This window comes from Amphiprion ocellaris, chromosome 11 (genome assembly GCF_022539595.1).
Source record: "Amphiprion ocellaris isolate individual 3 ecotype Okinawa chromosome 11, ASM2253959v1, whole genome shotgun sequence".
Taxonomy (NCBI): domain Eukaryota; kingdom Metazoa; phylum Chordata; class Actinopteri; family Pomacentridae; genus Amphiprion; species Amphiprion ocellaris.
The window spans coordinates 7,601,123-7,615,758 of NC_072776.1; the positions used below are offsets into that span (position 1 = coordinate 7,601,123).

Sequence of the window (14,636 nt, forward strand, 5' to 3'; positions counted from 1 at the left end):
CCCAAAAAGTGGCACAAAATCTACACAAACACAGTTTCATCATCATTTCACTGGCATTGATAAGGCACTTGCATAGTTTTACTCCCGCATTTGCAGAACTGGTTGCCATTATGAAGTTGAATTCAACCATGTGTGTATGTGGGGCAAGAGCAAACTGTCTCTGGTCCCAAATGATTTATTGATGAGGCATTGATGAGTTTTAAAACCATAAGCAGCTCGGGTGACAAACATCGGCCTGAATTCTAGTTAACAGTTGTTGATCTCTCACGTGTAGTCGTGGCACACATATGATTTAACATCTAGACTATTTTCAGCCTTAAAGCTTTTACTTGCATCTCCTTCAATAGAGCCGTAACTGAAGTCTATATGAAAGTAAATCCAGGACACACAGTTGCAGGAGCCCAGAAAGTCTGAAACTAAATTATGCAAGAAAAAAATCTATTAAATACATCTCTCAATCAAGGGACCACGTCCGTGGGGAAGAGCATGGGTTTTCATCAACAACTTCAAATATATAGCCCTGCATTAATATTGCTTTTCATCAGCATTTTCAAAAGTTGCTCCTGAGTTATGCAGCTGAAAGGTTAACTGGAGATATGCATGTGAAACTATATCCAATAGCTGTTGATTTTCATATGCTCATGTGCATGTTTGCCACCATATTCTGTCCTCATTATTTTTAAGGTCAATTTAAATGAGAGTTTGATGAATGAAAGTAGATGAGACAGGAGTAGGGGGCTATTATGTACAACTTACATAATAGCCATGCAAGGGACAATCCTTAAGACAAAACAAATTGTTCCCGAAACGGCCGCAGGAGAAGAGCTATCAGTAGAATCTGACGACAGATTGGGCCATTATTTTTTTTCCTGCGTTCTACTCATCTGCAGGAAACAGGGGCTAAGAGCGGTCCTCATTTGCATGAGCATAAATACCTGCTTTTTTAGTTTTTGATAGCTGTGATAAAAGCTGGAATGGAGTGGATTAGATGCCTTTTTACATAACTGTGAAGCACTAAACAGAGTTCTCACAGTGTACCACAATATGCCTCATGAACAGAGGACAATGTTCAAACCAGCTCCTTTTTTCAAGCTGTCCTGACCGCCTTTTTTATATAATACGTTTATTCTGCAAAGTCACCGCAGTTTGGAAATTGCTAAATTATTAACTTGAGGATTCAAGGCCGTGCAGTACAAAAGACAAGCAATAAGAAAGAAGGTCATATTTGTGCCCCCAGTGATGTGCACTAGTCTGACAGATAGCCAATTTTACACAGAGGGAAAATGCATTTATCAATCAATACAATATGGTTTCTCTCCATCATTGCTTTATGTGCTCCTTGTAGGTCAAATAAGTTGTGCACTGACCTGACAATTTATGCCACAAGGTATATTCATGCACACAGTTTGGTACAAAATATGTGTCTGTTTGAAAAGCAATGGCTGAAATACACCACATTCATTTATTTCCAAATGGACTTCACACGAATGTCATACAACAACTCTCCCAGCACATTTGAAATCTCCCCAGGTAATAGAAAGCAAGTGTTTTAGAGCCGGTTTTCAGCTCATCAGCAGTCCGCTGACAAATGAGTCAGATTTCCACACGTCACTTCTAGCCTCCGCACCTGTGCTGTTGAGTTTATTTTTGACAAATCGCTTACTGTATGACTGTGATTATGTTGTTATGGCCTCTTAGCGTCTCAACGTTGAGACATAATTCCCCAGTGTACCACATGTAAAGATGGAGCCCTTCTGAATCGATGTCATTTGGCGCTTGAGGCCCGTCCCACAACGCAATGTTTTGTACTCCTCAGATCTCATCTTCATCTTTGTCTGAACTGCCAAGTGTGGATATTGACTTTTGGATGCTTTGAATTGAGGGCTGGCGTTAAAGAAGCAAATAAATAAATAAAGACGACACCATTTGTTTTCCACTTGACAGCTTGTCTAGAAGCAGAAGTTTTGTTTACGTTCATTTACCATTAAGATGTCATCTGCATCATTTATAAGTTATATCAAAGGCGGTTAAAACATGAGACGTGGCGTGTGTGAGTGGCGGGGGCAAATGCAAAATACAGCAATTTCTACCAAACTGTGGGATGTTATCACTGAGGATTTTTCATCCCACTGTAATTAAATTCTATGAACACAGTGCTGTAGATAAAACACATCCACTGCGAGGACCTGCTGTCATTTCATCATATGCATGAAGCTATGACAATGAAACTCATAAACACTGGATTGCATTTTGGGTTCAGTTTTATCACTGGCAAACAGACTTTAGATTAATGAATCATTATCCGGGGCGGTGCAGGCATTATAGGAATAGTGTGATATCTTTGGAAATACACTTATTTGCTTTCTTGCTGAGAGTTAGACGAGAAGATCAATACAGTACAAAGCAGGATCCGGCAGCTGTTTAACGTAGCGGAGCATCAAGAGTTGAAACTGGGGGGAAACAACTAGCCTGGCTTTTTGAGGTTTACTTCGAGACTCCATGAGGTTGCTGTACTACAAGAAATAGTCCTTTACACATTATAAATAATTGACTTGTTGTTCAGAAGTACAGGTGGATGTGAGAACCCGGCTAGCTGTTTCGCCTCTATTTCCAGTCTTTATGCTAAGCTAAGCTACCTGGCTGTAGCTTCATACTGAATGGACAGATATAGCAGCGATATCAATCTTATAATTTCAATTTCAACAAGAAAGTGAAAGCAACCCTATATAACCTTGGCTCGGTTTGACAAAGCACTTTACAATGTGTTTCTCATTCACTCATTCACACACAGAGCTGCCATACAAGCATATCAGCTGCTGTCAGTAGCAACTTGGACTTGAGTGTCGTGGCCAGGGTCACTTCCGTACGTGGCCATCAACCTCAAATTCACACATCAAGGACACACTCCCTTTGTTTATAGAGCCTTGAATCATTCAGGAAATATTTGAATCCTCATACTCTAATTGGAGCCGAGAACATTATTTTCTCTCTGTGCAAAACGGTGCCATATGCTAGTGCCTGTGATAATACAAAGCTGTTCAAGTGCTGGTCTGGGTCCTGAGTCTGGATCACAACCACCAAATGCCCACTGCCCACTGTGTCAGGCCTGCCAGAGGCTCAGACTGTCATCACAGGGTGCTGCCTTCAGTTGCTCTGCTGCCATTTCCTCCACAAGCTCCTTTACACCTCAGTTTTAATTAGTTCAAGGTATTCTTTTTAACGCCAAACTGTTTTGTTTCGCATTTGTACAGCTGTCCCCTTGTCCCATATGACTTTTGCTGTGTTATACTGCTTTAGATTATTCTGAAATCTCAGGTTAGGTTAAATGCCCTCATATAAAACATGGTTTGTGTAAATTGCAAGATGTGTTGTTTTTATTCAAACAAAACATTCAAAAACATGCATCAACAATACGGATAGCTTGCTGAGTTTGTCTCATAATAAGCGTCTTGTTTATCTGGGAGGTTTATATGAGCTGTGGAGAAAGGTCGTCTAGCATGACAGTGTGTGCTAGCAGAATGCAGCCGGTATGTGTTGTGTTTAAGGTTAGTGTCGCTAGCGATGCTGTTATAAAATATATTAACACATTGCAGTTCTTCTTGTTCGAGCAGTGAAATGTGTTAAAAGCACATTATAGTGTGATGTTAACTATATTTATCTGTGGTGTGAAAAATGCAGTGACGGACGGGATTTTTGCAAGTTGCATGTCACAGTTTTGTCTGTCCATAATTTCAGCGAGGACAAGGCATTTAAAATCATGTCAAGACGCCTAACGTTCACATACAACAATTATGTATTTAATGCACGCAGCTGGTCTCTCTGCATATATGGATGCAAGTGTGACTTTGATAAAGATTTAAAAAATGAACATTGTGGTGCATTGTGACATTCTCTGTAGATATCTGTGCTGGTTTGAATGCAGTAATCTGATTTTAATGATTCGCTATAGTTTCTGTTGGATTTTCTTTCATATCTCTGCCGTCAGATGACAAAGAGATTAGAGGCAGTAAAAAGAACCCATCTTAAAAGGAAATGTTGCCTGATGATATGATGCAAAAGGGCATCTATCCATTTCAGTTGCCTCATCAATCATGGCTGTTCTATACGTTGCTATTGTCGACATCTCCTCAACTTATAAGCATTCAAAACAGGAACTGGATGAGAGGGATTTGGCCGGAATTCATTAGTTGCTTAACTTTATTTAAATTGAAGAGCAGATGGTTCTGTCAGGCACGTCGTATAAATATTCTCATTTAAAGTCAAGCATCACTTATATATTTTGTTTTATGAACACTGCCAGGCAGAAAAAGAGTTCACATCAGTGGAGTAAACTCGGATACACCCTCACTGTAGGTGTAGCAGCAGATACAGTAGCCTATGGCAGCTCTGAATAGCAGCACCATTGTCTGTCTGTTCTATTTTAGTTCTTATACCACTAGGGGGAAACATCATGCTATGGAACTTCAAAAAATTACAGGCTGCCCAAACATCATTTACACTTATGGGCCACAGTTTTATATACAGCAATCTGGCTGAGATGTAATCTGAAAAACAGAATGTAATAAAGTAAATAGCATGCTTAATGTATTGCTGCTCTGACTGGTTGGTTGAAACTAGAAAGATCTTTCTCTGCAAAAGCAATGCAGTGTAATTCATGGGCTCCTGCTATGCTTTTACAAAAGATCAGCTTTTAATGGAATTCTACTGAGCATCATAGGAAGCAGTAACATCACGCATTGCTGCAATAATGTGCCAGTACTTGTACGTTCTCGCCGCTGTTTCAGAGAGCTACCTTCATTGTATGGCTCGGGCTTTTAGTGGCAAGTTCAGCAAACAGCACTATTGTTCTGTTTACATAATTTTGTCGAGGGCTATCAGTTTATTATTTATGATTTAAACAGCTCGGTCCGGCGTGGCATCATGTGGAGGGCGATGGATGTGTTGCATTCAAGTCTGATGAACAAACAAAGGATGAGTACGTTTTGAGGGGCTTCAGCAATCAGATCACTGAGTGCTCATTTTCAGCTGAAGCACATCTACGAGTAATTCAGTGTCATGAATTTCATATTCTGCTCTTTTATCTTTATCTCAAACAGAGCCAAGAACCAAACCCACACAAAGCTAATATTCTTTCTTTTCTTTTTTTCTTGCTTTAAGTGTAAATCATATTCACAACTCAATAGAGACAGAGGGGGTAACTAATTAGCATTCCTTGTGAGAATATTTATAATAATATAAAACACAAGCTCAAATCCCAGTTGGACTTGTATCCAGGGTGAAGTGTTATTAGCCGTCTTTATACAAACAAATAGTGCATGATCATACAGAAAATATACAATGCTGCATCAGTGGCAAAACAAGAAGCAGCACAATTGATCTCCCTGTAAGCCTCTTTGTTGCAGGGCAGCTAATCCAAAAACAGAATGTTTCATCTCATCAGCCTCACAACCAGAGGCATATTAAATTAGTTCATCGCTGATTAAACGTACACATGAAATGGCTGCTGCTTTTTACACCTCAGGACCAAAGCAGCTGACCTCTGTCTTAAACAGTAATGGCACTGCCTGCAGTTCTCTATCTGCAGACTGTGTCAGCTCACACATGCAGCTTTGGTCGCGAGCTGATGATGATAAATCTGTGCCAGTTGTTCACCAGTTGATTGTGGTTTACTGCTGAGCGGGGAGAGTGTCTCATTGTGTCAGTGCGGGCCGTCATGGAGACAGCTGCCAAAGGAAACGCAGCTTTTAAGCTGTTCTCTGCTGTATGGAGGAGAAAATTAGGGAGAGAGAGGGGGAGAGAGAGGGCAGAATAATATGTTGCATCAATCAGTCTAAATGACTTGCTTATGTAATTAGCTAACAATGTTTTGTTTCTTCGGTTCCCTGAAGTTATTAGTGGTTCACAGTTAACCTTGAAGTAATTGGAAAGGCTCCGTTGATGTTCCCCTATCTGTACGGGACTGACAGTTTATTTTTCTTCTGTGGATGGCTTCCCTCCTCTTTCGTGTTGCTACAGTATTTATGAATTAGTTTCCTGTCACTTTACAGTACACACTAATACTAATTGGTGGTGAGATATATGGGTTATTCACATCCCACTAGGTGGCATGCAGCCTTCCTTCCTCTCCGACATTAACATGACCGAGAATTGTCGAAACTAATAACATGGTGTTGCTCTGGTAATACTGCTGCACAAATTACACCTTCCTTGAAAATGGCATAATCTCAAACATAAATTTAAACACTAAGACTCTGCAGCCACTGCTTCCTCAACCAGTCTCTGACATTTTAATTTGATGCTTCATCTGCAATTAGACATGCACTGCACAGACACTGGCTTATTTTTATTTAGGCAGAATCAAACATTCACTTCGGACTCCTCTTAATTTAAAAAGGAGAGACTGAGCCAGACTCAGTGCAGGGGTTTTACCCTCCGTTCTTATTAAGTATTAATAAGTTGGACAGTGTTTCACTGAAAAATGAATTTGGCTGTCATGGTTTTGACGACTACCGTATCAGTGGCATACTTGGACACAATCACCAAACTGCTGGTGCGGGTGTCAATAAAAAGGCTGAGAGTGTTGTCAGGGAGAGGATGATGAGCCCTCCGTGTGAGAAAAACTCTGCTCCTCATTGTTTAAATTTGTGAAAAGAAAAACATCCAAAGACCGTGAAAAAAAAGAAAAAGACAGTCTGTCAGGGAACATCTTGGAATGTTTATGTAGTCATGCTTTGCTCAGTTTTGTTCCATTTCAATTTCACATGAAAAAATGTTATGTCCTTTTTAATTTTCTGATAGTCCTTTGCCTCCGTTGGCCTTTTTGCTGGATAGATATCTGCCCACAAAGTTAATTTAAATGACTTTTTGAGGACGGTGATTGATCCATTGCATACTAAATAACTTTCCGAGCCTGAGATAAAGTGCCTCTGCTCAAAGAATAAGAAAATGTCATGAGCTCTCCCAAATCTCACTGCTATTGTAACTATCTATTATCACTTATTTCCATCTAATTATGTAAGCACTGTTCGTTCTGTGGCTCTCACCTTCCAGTAATCTTGCACAGAGAAAATTTAGTCATTGTCAACATCAGAAATCGGTTATAATAAATGTATTTTACTGAGTCTTTAATACCCTTTACAGTCATTTTTCAAGGGCTTAAGGCTCATATTTTAAATACATAAAAACAAAAAAAATGTTGTGTTTACTGTTTTCTTTGGGATTCTCAAAGATCATAGAGGCTGAGGCAGGTTTTCTTTTGTTTACCCGGCAAGATCACAGCCTGGGTCATATTAGAGATGTTTACTCCTCCTGTCAAAGGATAAGTTGTAAATTTTAGCTCACAGGAAATGAAAGATGTAGTGGCATGCTGAGTACAGACACCAAAGTAATGTCACCTTGAGTGAGCATTTCTCTTGTCTGGACTGGCAGGTGATATCAGAGGATAAACTCCATTTTGACCTTGTGTTCACTCATCACAACAAAAACACAAGAGAAGAACAGCACGTTAAAAAAAAAAAGAAACACCCGTCACATCTCAAATATTATTGCTTCAGTCAGCTGATATGAGCCGCTACGGCTGCAGATAACTGAGCTTCATTCTGTCTAGAGCAATGGATGGCTAGGCCTGATGTTAACACAGGTTATTAAAAATGCAAAAAAGGAAAAAAACAGCTAAACATTTCTTCATTAACATTCACTGCCATGGAGGTGTGATTGATTCCATCATCAACCAAGTTATTTTCGTGACCAGCATAGGAACATCAAACACCATGACCTCCATTATTTCCCCTTTGAAATTGCATTCACTTTATTCGCCTCTCCGGCTCTCCAATACCTTGAATCATTTCTCCTGGGAGGTGTTTTTTTCTAACCTGCTGCTTCTCTGCCAGTCCTAAGAGCAGTGTAACCAGCAATTCTCTCACACTGTATGTGGGACACTTGAGCTAATAGTGAGACGAGGCATCTGGCCCAACCTTCGTGAGACGGTGCACTAGTTTCTGCTCAGTGAAATTTAGAAAGAGTCCCCAAAAATAAAGCGGCACACATGTTAAATTTATCTTGATAATATATGGATCTTTTGCAGCATGATTCAAACTCGCTCTTTGATACACAGTGCCGTGTTTGAGGAAACAGATACAAATAGATTTAAACATTCATAAGTCTTTGTAAGTTTATTCTGAGCCTGTGCACTGCTACAGTGCTCCCGCTAGATAAATAGGACTAAATAAATGGAATAAATAGGAAATGGTGTTCACTTCTTTCCAAGAGTTCGATAAGAAGATCAATACGCTCATGTCTGTACTTCAAGTGCGGATTCGAAGCCAGGAGGAAACAGTCAGTCCACATTTGTCCAACCATATGCCCACCAAAACGTCTAAAACTCACAAATGAACACAATGTATATTTTGTTTGTTGCAATGCAAAAATGACAATCAGTTCTTTGTACATGGAATTACATGCTGCAACATTTGCTTGGCTACCTGGAGTCTTATCATCACTGTGTGATTACCTCCTTGCAACCAGTAAAGGCACTGAATACAAATGTTGGGCAAATGGACAAAGAAATGTTTGCTCGATATAACTCCCTCTACAACCACATTGATTTGAGTTTTTCTTTGTGCACAGATAGAACAAATGAGATACAATGTGTTACTTAGCGATAGACGTATATTTTAACTGTGGACAGATCTCGGCTAACTGTTTTGTAGAGACATGATAAAAGTGGTACCATTCTTTTGTTTATCCCCCTACTAAGAAATAAAAGGAACGTGAAAGCAATTCTTCAAAATGCCTTGTTGTCCTCTTTTAAGTGCTTTTCAATTGCTTCTGTCTTGATCAGAAAAATGCTCTAGAGATTTCTCAGTGCTCATCATGTGACCAAAGTATGCAATTCATGGCATCAGATGTGGATGCCCTCCTTGATCTTAGTCCAGCCGTCTGCTGATTCCTGTTTGATGACCTTTATCCCAATGGTCAATCAATGGTATGACTGATTTTGATCTGGTATACACAGACAGCTGGTGTTGTCTGTTTCCAGTGTTCAGTCAGTCTCTTGTCCTGGGCTCCTGCCATTTCATCAGCAGAGTGTTCCCAACAGCTGTCTTGTGGAATGTCATGCACCACTTCAGTTTTTAATTCCAGGGGCGTCCTCTCGTTAGGGTGCACCCTAAAGTATTAGTGCAGGCTTCTTATAGCTTGAAGACAACACGTTTTGACGTTGCAATAGCTCGTCAGAGAGAAGAAATAATGCCTTCGATTGAGCTAGCAAGTCTTGTTGAAAGGCTGCATCAAAATTTCACACTTGAAAATAAATCCATATGATATTCCTATGATCATCAAAGACTCTTTCTTTTAGTGGCAAGCGCTTGTTGTAAGCTTGTTCTGAAATTTGAGCAGTAAATTGTTACTGGAGTCTCTGAAGTTACATGGTAGATTTAAGAGCACTGAGGTCTAACAAGTTAGGACATAAGGTCATTACTGAGATGAATAATCAATGCATCTTCTGGAGGGAGATAATTCTTCCTCATGCCTGTAATACTGTAGTCTTTGCAGCACAGGCTATTTACAATTATAGGACAAATTTGTAATACAAATTTCAGATTCCTTAATAAAACCTGGGTGATTAAATGGTAATTAGTATAGATTTTCTGAGATATTTATAATGCATGTGTGTTTAGTCACTATATACATATATTACCATCTATCATTTAAACCTTATCAACAGCCAGGCATGCATAAAAGACTACAATTTATTGCATTTTATCATTGTATTACATAGTTTGATACGATATACTTAATAATGAAGTAAAGAATCTGCTTGGTGCAGGAGAACAAAACCAACAACCTTGACTGAGTAAAACATTAATTATTTAAAATGTTTGGGTGACTGACGCTTTGGCTGATTCAAAAGCAAGAGGGACCGTATCAGAGATGACTTTATGTAGCACTGACCCTCAAACAAAACAGTTCAGACTCTGAATTTGTTTTACTGCTGCTGCAGAAATTCAGGAATTGTCTGTCAATGCATCACAGGTTATGGTGTTTGTTTTCTTGTTTCTCATAATTATATTCATGATTCCAGTCTCAAACGTTTGATGTGAATTGAATGTGAATTTCTGTTCCAGGAAGTACCCGTTAGTTTTACAGTCCTAATGTGTTTTGTGTTTGGATCAGAGCAGTGCATTACACGCTTGTTTTCCAGACTGATTGATGAACAGGTAATTTGTGAGGTTTTAGGTGCATATTTGCATAAACCCTTTAAAAGGCACATTCTGCACAGACAGTGACATTCTCAGCTCCTTACCCCAAAAATGCAGATTAGGTTCAGAATTTATTAAACCCACATTACCAACCACCAACCAAAACTGCACTAGATGCCATGAAGAATCCAAATGCTTTCAAGTTGGAGTTAAAGTTTTGAGAATCTGGCACGGAGTTGTCTTCACCCTCAGCTCCCCAGAGAGTTTCTTTCAAAATCTAATGCAAAAACATCAACTCTTTAACCCATACACTCTGGAGAGCAAGGCTTGACTCCTGAGTTCTGGTTCAGAATTGAAATGTTCGAGAATTGGCACATTGACCCTTGAGGATTTGCATTTACATGCAAATCCACAGCTGGTCTGTAACAAAAATAATTTATTCGACATGTATCATGATAACAAGGCTTGTGAGGCATGTGAGGCTCCCTTTGTTATATCCACAGTGAGGCAAGCAGCTCGGCTATAAAGGTGGACGTGAAAGACCTGCAAGACAACTGTCAGTAAATAGAAACGGACGAGTAATAGCCACCTGTGTAGACGTGGTGTGTGTGTAAAGAAAACCAGTGGAAAAGTATAGAAACAAAATTTTAAAAAAGCAAAACCCTTTTAGCTTCATTTACTGCCAGAAACGATGGAACAAGATTTTCCTTCTTGACATTTGACTTGCTATGTTTGCATTTATTCTATAGGTGACAGTGGAGACAGGCGCAAAATTAAAGGGGAAAGCAATAAAGTAAGGGGAATGACATGCAACAAAGGTTTGGCAGTTCTGTGTGCTTTGAATTTTAATACGTGCCAGTAGACGTACCTTGAAAACTACATTAGGACAAGCAGGAAATCAATTCACTAGTGGAAAAAAAATGAACTTAAAGGATAAGGCTGAAGGTATTCTATACTTTGACAGCTCACTTATATACTAAGCCAATGCGCAATATCATATATAGATACTACATCAAAAAATAAACAAAACTAACCCCATAGTTTATTCGGTCAAGCTGCTTATTATGACCCATAGTTACGTTTTATAGCTAAGCGACCTCAGGCGCATGTGAGACAGCATCAATTGTTTTGGCAAGGGCATGTTTATGTACAAGTCACAAAGCCCTCTAGTGGTCGTAATAATAATGAAGGGAGGAAAGGAGGAAATCAGGTGAGAATATAGAGCCGCAAAAGTCCAATAAACATTTGCTTCCAAGGTTCAGGTGGTAAAGACAGTAGGGTTTGGGCCATTTTAAGCATCATACACATAATCAGGATGTTCACTGCCCCAGAAGATATTGCTGAGCCTAACGTCAACCGTGAATATCCACATGGAGAGGAGATCAGGGTGGACGGATGGGTTGACACAACACCTTTACATTAACGCGCACTGCCGTCAATATTGTTTATTTTAACCATGACTGTTCTGTAATCTTACCCAGAAGTCCTGTATCCTTCACAATGTACTTATTCTAACCCAAAACATGATCTTCCCAGTCGTGGCTTCAGTTACGAACCTTAAAAAAACAACAAAACCTCCACTGCAGCACTGTCACGCTATAAAGGAGTTACCAATTTTTCATCTGCGTTTTTTTTTTTTAACATTTCATCTGTGGCATATCTGCTGCCGCTGGCACGCTGTCGTATCAGAGGGTAGGGACAAATGACCTACATGCCTGCTCAGGTTGGAGGACTTGTTGGTATATAGGGCATTTCTTGGGGACTATTTTCAGCGGCAGATTAATGCTCATTTGGTATGCCAGTGAATTATGACAGCAGGATGGTGTATGTGGGATTGACTAAAAATAAACAACAGCTCCCGTGTTCATCCTAATGAAGGAACATGTCACCCCAGTGCCACAGTGTCAACCCCATCTCCTATGAAATTGCATTTATGTACACAACTAATTTGCAACAGCAAATATGTTTTGAAGGAAACGTGAAGCTGCCGGATTACAGTTTCTATTAACATAAAAAGGAAATGCTGTTAACTAGGGTATCTGGCAACTTACAAAAAAAATGTGAATACTGCATATATCAGTAAAATGTTTACTAACAGCACATTTAATCTGTTTTCTGCCAACATATCCAATCTGCAGTGCACTCTCCACCTATACTAACTACAGCATTGTTAGACTTTTGTATAGTTTGGACTCTGAAAGCACTTGGCTGAGGTTGGGGAAAGATCCAAGTCTTGGTTTAATACAAAAAGAGTTCGCTGTAACTTGACCCACAGCATGATTATCAGCGTTAAATGAGAACACAGTCTCTTCCTAACCTTAAACAAAGTGCGTTTGTTGCCTCAGTCTAACCACAGACCGGGCTCAGGATGCAAACCTCTCCGGAGTCAAAGTCCTGTGCTTTGTACGCCTGCCATCCACCCCAAGCATCTCTCTGCTAGTCCAGTGCAGTACACAAATGAAGCGATTCATTCACTGAGAAAACCCATAGCCTGTTATATTCCAGACAATACTTGTTTGTTTAGGATCAGTCCATTGTTGGTTTTGGTCTTTTTGCAGCATTTGTTGGCAATAGGAAAAAAAAAATAGAATATTTCCACACTTATCCTTTAATTTAAGAATAACACAGTTTGCACCACAAACACTGACTAAACAAAAATAAACACCCTCATGCAGATAACGCTGGTCTTATCTGCTGTCGTTTCAAAATGTCTGCAGCTACCCTGACAGAATGACAATGAAGTGAATTTTGTTTTAGATGGTCAAAGCATTGGGAAATTACATGCAACAATAGAAGTGCTTCCCAAAACAATATCCTGGCCACAGACCTCTGCCATGGTTATCAGACCTCTGCTTGTTATTTCCTTTACGAGGGAAACATCCCCCTAAAAGTGTGCACAGCACGTCCTGTGGATTGTACAAAATAGTTTTCTTTAATTCCCTAAGTAGAGACGTTGGAATTGAATTTCAGTGTTTCAGTAAAATTTTTATTGTATTATGCTGGGTGCTGAAGTGCAGAAGTTTCAGAGGCAGACTTCTCAAAACCTTGACACATAAAACTAAAATTTTCTGCATGGCTAGTTACAAGTATAGGGGAAAGGGTTTTTTTCTTGAATTGAATGAACTTTCCCTTCAAGATGGGTACTCTGCTGAGGAGTCATGACACATGGATTATGCAGGGGTATGGATCATTATTACGAGGTAAAAGACGGATAATAGTGGGCTATAGAAATAGTGATTTGTCATAGCAGTGCAGTAGTGGAGTGGGGTTAATACTTATCTGATTGATTTATTACTCTCTTGCGCTATTTCTATAATCCAGCGTTTTGTTGTTGTTGTTGTTCTGTAGAGTCTAACTCTTCTCACTTTTTCTCTGTGTCTAATAAGGATGCTGTTGTTTCCTCCAAAACGGTTTACAACATCTGCTGTATACTCTTTTATGTGTGTAATTAACATGTTTACAAAATGTCTCGTGGAGAAATGTGTTCCGAGCAGAACTTGTTCTCGCATTCATTTACTCTGCGGCAAAACTCAGTGACTTGTGTTGATCATCTTTCCCACTCACCACCATCAGTATTCCGGTGTGCAGCTCGAAGTGTGGTGCAACCAGCAACGGTGGCAAAAACAGCATGATAAACAATTTAATCTCACCTCTAATCACGCTTGTGCAGAGTGGTAAGTGAAACTCATGAAAGGGGATGCCAAGATATTACAAGTAGGCCTAAATTACAACAGGTATGACTTTACAGCAACGGAGTAATGTGCTCTCCAGTAAAAATCAATTTGTCTTGAAAACAACTGACGCGTCCGTGTGATTTTACTGCCAACAAAGCGGCAGAGACGGTGGTTCATGCCAGGCCAGGTGCACTGGTCTCATTACGGAAAAGTCATCCATGACAGAGTTGTCAGCTTGTTTAAGAACAAGGCAGCTGGAGCCTCAAATTAGGATGTGGCCTATTTATTATGGATATGAACTACCCTCTCATTCAGGGTTCAGATCATATTAAATGGTATGACTGTGACAATGCAGACACAATTGTCAATAGCAGTTCTTTTCCTGAGGTTTTAACATACACTGAATGATAATTAGTTTCCCTTTGTTGTCCTTATCTCTTACCTGCAGAAATGGCCAATTTATGCAGGCTGCACCCTGGCCAGGCAAAGTTGATGCTCCCCAGAGGAGGAAAGCAGCCATGTTTCAGACAATGAAAATGAACTCGGGGACAACTCAAGGTTGATTTAGATCCTGGGCAACATGGAATTAAATGAATAAACCGGGCCACACTGATCTTACCCTGATGTTGACACAGCTTCCTCTCAGAATCACTCTCACTGGGTACCTGCATCACCAAGCAGCCCCATGCGTCACCGGGATCTGGTCAAGTGAGAATAAAAATGCAAATGTCATATTGTTGAAATGCTGAGTGAACTAAATGTC

At 39.8% G+C, this 14,636-nt stretch overlaps 1 protein-coding gene across 1 annotated transcript in view; it reads right to left on the bottom strand.

Annotated features, from left to right (window-relative positions):
* Positions 1 to 14,636, bottom strand: part of LOC111569969 (leukocyte cell-derived chemotaxin 1-like) — a 116,941-nt gene that overhangs the window by 39,591 nt on the left and 62,714 nt on the right. Inside the window, exon 3 of the mRNA XM_055015629.1 lies at positions 14,493 to 14,573. The gene's annotated coding sequence lies outside the window, so the exon portion shown is untranslated. The remainder of the gene's footprint in view (positions 1 to 14,492; positions 14,574 to 14,636) is intronic.